We start from the raw sequence: 6,682 nt of genomic DNA on the forward strand, positions 1-6,682 counted from the left end.
TGTGTGTGTGTGTGTGTGTGTGTGTGTGTGTGTGTGTGTGTGTGTGTTTAGCTCCTGCCTCAATCAAGCCCTGCTCCTTCCTGGGAGCCCCTCCTGCAGGCGGGATGGATCCTGGCTGGGACCCCTGAGCTTGGCCAGGAAGCCCTGGGCCCAGGCTCAGGCCACAGCCGGCTTCGTGGCTGCTTTTCCCAGACTGTGCATGTTGAAGGAGAGCAGTAGTCAGGGCTCAGCTCTACCCCTCACCCCCCACGGTCCCAACAGCCGTGTGATCCAGTGGTCTTGGAAATACTAAGGCCAGGGAACTCCTGAGGTCAGAGCATGCTGAGGATTGGGCTGCCCTCTAGTCACACCAGGCTGCGTGGCTGTTCGGAGCCCTGGAGCTGCTCTGGGAACGTCGCCGCAGAAGGCTTTCAGACGAGAAGTTAAAATTTTGCTCTGCCACGTGCCAGCTGGGTGGTCTCTGGCAAGTCTTTCCAACTCAGAGCCTCAGTTTCCCCACAGTAGACCTGAGGTGAGAATCTCCACTGGAAAGAAAGTTGGGAGCTGTGCCTCGTCCTCAGCCCCGGTGAGCCCTCCATGCAGAGAACTGAATGCCCAGTGAGGTGAGGGAACAGAATGGCTCTGCTGTAGGCTTGGGCACACCCCATCCGTGGAGGAGGTCCTCCCGTGGCTCCCATGGCTGGAGACAGCTCCCTTGCTTCTCCCTGCTCGCAGGCATGCTGCGGTTCCCAGTACTGCAAGGAGGATGGGGGCTGGGGAGACAGCTCAGTAGGTAAACAGCTTGTCTTGCCAGGGTAAAACCAAAGTCTGAGCTCCTGAATACACACACACACACACACACACACACACACACAAAAAAAAAAAAAATTTGGGCGTGGTGGCGCATACCTCTAATCCCAGCATTCGGGGAGGCAGAGGAGAGGCAGGTGGATGGCTGTGAGTTTGAGGCCAGCCTGATCTATGGAGTGAGTCCAGGATAGCCAGGGCTACGCAGAGAAACCTTGTCTCAAAAACCAGATAGATAGATACATAGATAGATAGATAGATAGATAGATAGATAGATAGATAGATAGATACATACATACATACATACATACATACATACATACATACCTACATACATACTACATACATACATAGCTACATACATGGACAGAGATGATAGAAAATGGTGTATTATGGGGTGGACACTCCCTCCCCAGGTGCTTGTTAATCTCATGTCTAGGGGACAGTGTGGAGAGGAGGGGCTTTTAGGAAGTGATTAAGTCATGCCAGTTCAGCACTGAGAACGAGTTAACGCTGTTATCAAGGGAAAGGGTTAGTCACTGAGGGAGCAGGTTCCCAGTAAAAGGATAAATTCGGCCACCTCTCCACCCATCCACTGTCTCTGTCTGTCTGTCTGTCTGTCTCCTCCCTGTGATGCAGACCTGGATTTCCCTACCTCCAGACTGAGCACCAAACAAACACCTATTGTTTATATTTTATCTGCGCTGTTCTGTGTGGCGTTGAACCACACAGGTGGAGCGCACAGAGCCCTCCATGGGACTGTAGAGTGGGAGAATGGTGAGCAGGAAAACCCCAGCACTCCGGGCTCGGGACAGGGGAGCCTGCAGAGCACAGTGTGGCTCAGGAAAGGCCTGTTTGTGAAGCCACTGTACCAGGAATGGTGCACCCTTCCTGTCCTTGCCTGTACCCCTGAAGCTTCACAGACACCGGAACCTTGTTGGTTCAAGGCTGCAATGTGGCTGCCCAGCAGGGCGATCTGGTGTCCTGTCCTGGGAGGCTGTGGATTCTCAATGGAGGAGGCCGGGACGGGTCCTGCTTTTGACCCAAGCTTCGTGCCTCTTAATCCATCAAGATGTTAAGGCATTTTCCTGCCTCCGCAAAGAAGCCCATGATGTGGTGTACCCCCTGAACCATGAGCCTTAAAGTCCCCCCTCCCCTAAACTGCTTCTGTCAGGCTTTGGAGTGAAGGAAGAGTGGGAGGGCACACAACCTGGTATCGCTGTCAGAACTTGATGCGACCTGGAATAAAGTGTCTCATGGGTTGGAATTAAACAAGACTGCAAAGCACACAAACAGCAACAGACGAAACAACTGGAACTTGCAGAGACAGAGGAAGAGGCAGAGCAGGTGGAGGGGAAGGCGAGGGAGAACTCTCCTGATTCCCCTCGTTCCCCTGATTCCCGCTGTGAAGCCAACAGCTTTGAGCTAAAATTGAAAAAGTAAGAATACAGGGCATTATCTAGAATTTCCGGATAACCACCAGACAGACAAAAACTCAGAAGTGGTTGAAAGGGGACCCCCCGGGGTGAGCGGGGTGCAGGGGAGGGTGGATGCAGCCTCCGCTCTAAGTGCTCCGTACAGTCTTATTTGCATCCGGCCTGTTATCTCCGCAAAGGCAGCATCGAAAAGCAAACAGAATGAAGACAAACAAGGATCATGGATCTCACCACCCTCTGGCCACCTCCCCAGAGGAGCCCCTGCTGTGGTAATGGCTGCACTTAGGCCTGCTTTTAAGGAAGGGAAAACCAAGCTGGCTGCCCTGGCCTGCAGCCTGAGATCTCTCGGGAAAAGGGAACAAGAACCTTGCAGGATATATAACCTTCTCTTTTCCTTCCTTCCTTCCTTCCTTCCTTCCTTCCTTCCTTCCTTCCTTCCTTCCTTCCTTTCTTTCTTTCTTTCTTTCTTTCTTTCTTTCTTTCTGTCTAAATTGGCTCAGAAGTTAAGAGCAGCATGGACTGACTGCTCTTGCAGAGGACCAGAGCTCAGTTCTCATCACCCACACATGGCGGCTCACAACTGCCTCTAACTCCAGCTCCAGGGCCTCCGATGCCCTCATGACTCACACTCATACACACATACCCACAGCTAAAAATAAGGGGGCATGTGCACACGGTGTGATGGAGTCCAGAGACACCGATGACATGTCACCTTTCCTTCTTTATAGGTGTCTGTAGTGTATGCACACGTGCTTCAGGAATAGTGTCTGAGTGTGGAGATCAGAGGAACACAAGGATCCTGCTCTGCTGCTCTCCATCTTATTCCTCTGAGACAGGTTTTCTCATGTCCCACAATGCATTGGGATCACATGTTTGGAGGAAGCTGCCCCTGGCTTTTTATATAAGAGTCACATTCAGGGTTCCTTGATGGCAAAGCAAGTGCTCTGCCTCCTGAGCCATTTCCCCCTGGTTGTTTGCTTTTGAGGCAGGGTCTCTCGGTGAGTCTGAAGCTTGTCAGCTCAGCTGGCTAAAGAACATTAGGGATCTGCCTGTCTTTACCCTCCCCCACACCCTGAATCTCTGGGTTGTCTCTGCACTCCCAGGAACCCCTCAGTTCTGAGGTTCTGAGCATGCACCATGCTTGACTTACATGTGGGCCCTGGAGATTCAAACTCATGCCTGGCCGGCAGGTTGTTTCATGAATCACCCATCTCCCATCCCCTTAAGACTTTTTTGAATGCACACTTTCTTTTGTCTTCGTGTTGATTTATTGAACAAAATGGGCTTTGTCTGGGAGATACAGATACGTTGATTTGGGTTTGAACAGCTTGTTTTTGTTTTCTTCTGGCTGTACCGCAGGTAGTTTAAGTTGGAATCTTGTTAAATGCATGTGCCAGCAAGGGAATTCTAGGCTCACGCAGAAAGAATGAATTTGATCCCTAGATAAGAGGCACTGCCTAGGGACGGAGGGGCCCTAACACACTTATTCCACACCCTTCTTGTCATTTGGATGTGACTGAGTGAAATCTCTCACTAAACATGGACGTTGCTTTCTGAACCTGCAAAGATCCTGCTCCCCTCTGTTTTCTTGTGGCTTTTGCCATGTGAACCATCTGAAACATATTCCTGACATATTCCTGGTGGGTGTCTCTCAAATAGAAAGGCTTCATTTCTGGGGAACCCTCAAATAGAAGGATCATTCATCAGCAAAGAAGGCAAAGACAGATTGGTGTGCCCAAAAACAGGCCCCACCAAAGACCTGGAATTCAAATGACTCTGATGGCATAGAGTCTCCAAGAATAGAAAAGAAACAAACAAAAACAAAACAAAACAAAACAAAAAAAACAGGACATGTATTCACAGAACCATCCTGTAACTGGCCAACATCAGCTGTAATGACTTTTCTGGCAACTGCATCAGGCTGCTCCTGACGCCCTCTTCTGGCCTCCTTGGGCAATTGCACTCACATACATATACCCACCCTTATACACATACACACATAACTAAAAATTCTAAATACTACATAGACTCTCTCTCTCTCTCTCTCTCTCTCACACACACACACAGAAAAATTAAACAATAAAACCTTCAAAAAGATAACAAGAACCAAGTTCTAGACCCGGATCCGGCTCCTCTACCCATGATTCCACCTTTAAGCAGCTCCAGGATTTGAGCAAACACAGCATCTTCTAGAGCCAGAGCTTTTATAAACATTAAGATCCCGCTCTTCCCGGCATCTAACTGCTCTCATTTATTGAAACGAATAAAAATCTCATGAGCAGAAATAGAAAATTCTGCAAAAAATATATGCCCATTAATATAATAGTGGAAATCCCCAAGGCTTTTTGAAATAGGAGGAGGATGTCTGTCTCAGAGACTGCCTCAGGGTGGCCAGCTAGGAAAACAGGAACAGCATCTGCCTCCTAAGATGACTTCTAAGAGTGGGTGAGATCCGCCAGCACAGAGAGGGGTCTCAGAAACCCAAGGGGGTGGTGCAGTTTCTAAGCAGAAATCCCTTTCCAGGTAGTGCCCCAGGGTTTTAAAAGGAAACTTAAGGTGTGGAAGAAAGTCATTACTATGCAAATCAGCTTCTCCTCTCTTTCCCAGTGACTCAGATTTTCACTTTCTTTGTGCTCCTGGGGCAGGAGGCCTGTGGGAGGTGCTTCACTGGGAAGCTCCCACCTTCTTTTCAGTCCCAGCTGTGGACCCACAGGGACCTGTGGAGAATGAGGCTCCCTTTGCAGAAGTGCTACAAGTGCTTTGAGACCTCCTGACCTCCCAGGTCAGGGACCAAAAGGATTGTTACTGCGTGACCTGAAGCCTAACTCCGGCATTCCAGTGGTTTGCTCAGAACCCTTTAATCTGTGCCCAAAGGTCAATGGCCTCTGGCAAGGTCAAGGTATCGTGTTCTCGGTTAGAAAGGCCTGTGTCAGCTCAAAGACACCCTTCTGCTAACTGTCAGTAGGAGGTTTTGAACTAAAACACACTTGCTTTTCTGCCATTTTATCACCCAACCCCCACCCCTACCCCGTAGTTTGATCCCCAATAAACCTTTCTTTCTGCCCGCGGGGTGGTCCAGTGTGGTGGCTTCACCCAGCCCTTGCTTACTCTCCCAATGTCCAGTCATTGGTCTGGAAGGGCTCACAGAACCAGCTTCAGTGTGAGACCAGATGCCTTGGGGTCCTCCCTTCCCCACCCTAGAAGCCTGCGATCAGATGGGGTGAGGTCCTGATTGTCATCATGAATGCAAACCCTCTGTGGTAGGAGGTAGTGTGTTCACAGGGACTAAGATATGGGTTTCTCCAGGGTTGATTCCCACACACCCATCCCCACCACACCCCCATCACTACCCCCTAAGCCTGGTACCCAGTGATTTTCCTGACCCCAGAGCAAATTCGATTCCAGATTTGCTGGTTCTGGACAAAGGTGCGGCTGCGTCTCCTTGGCATGCTGGACACTAGACTGGGCACTAGACTCGGAATGGAAGGAGGAGAGCTCAGCTGTGGACAGGAAGGCCACACTCCTGACTCAGGGGCAGCAAAGTGGGCAGGGATGCCTAAAATGACAGGTTATTGTCACTGGCTGGACGCTGGAGTGGCTGGGAAAGGACTCCATCTTGGGTTGCTCTCTCCTCCTCTGTCCTTCTGCACCTGACCACACACAGGACCTGCACGGATTTAAACGGAACACCAGCTCTGACCATCCTTTCCATCACGGATGTTGGTGAGACCCTCACCTTTGAACTCTATCTCCTGCCCTGTTCAAGGTAATCCCGGGCTGTCACCTGCAGCTGTGCAAGGTTTTGGCACCCAAAGCCAAGGTCAGAATACTTAGTGCAGAACCAGGCTCTGTTCTCCCATTGGGAGCCCATTCACCATGCTTGGCTACCCACAGAGGGCGCCCTTTTCACCTCTGCCCCATATACCCTAAGACTCTGACAACCTCCATAAGAGAAACAAAGGGGCCAGGAAGGTGAAGTAATGAATTCAAGCTGTTCAGCCATAACCAGGATTCACATCGGGCCCTGCCAGCTTGTACCATTGCCTAGAGCAGAATTTTCTTTAATAAACACCCAGACAGGTTACAAGTTTAAAGACAGGTGTCTGGCTGCCAGTGGCCTTGTCTGGTTGAGCCTTGGGCAATATAAACCTGACACGTGGAAAACTACCCTTTGAAATGCAAGGGCAGTGTCTGAATCATCGCTGGGTCACTTCTTGGCTGTCTACCATTGGCAGATAATCCACGTCTCCAAGCCTCAGTTTCCCCCACGTGAGAGACAGGAGTGTTAGCTGTGAGTCTGTAGACTGTTGTCCCAAAGCCTGCAGGGCACTCCTGCTAAACGAAAGTCTCTTTCTAAGGCCCGGACAGTTGAGTGCTGGGTTCCACTACTCAGGAAAACCAGGAGAACAAAGAGAAGTGAGCCAGAATCCGGTGTTGGCGGTGGCTCTGCTGGAGCCTTC

The sequence above is a fragment of the Psammomys obesus genome, unplaced genomic scaffold (assembly GCF_907164565.1).
Source record: "Psammomys obesus unplaced genomic scaffold, mPsaObe1.curated_primary_1811, whole genome shotgun sequence".
NCBI lineage: Eukaryota > Metazoa > Chordata > Mammalia > Rodentia > Muridae > Psammomys > Psammomys obesus.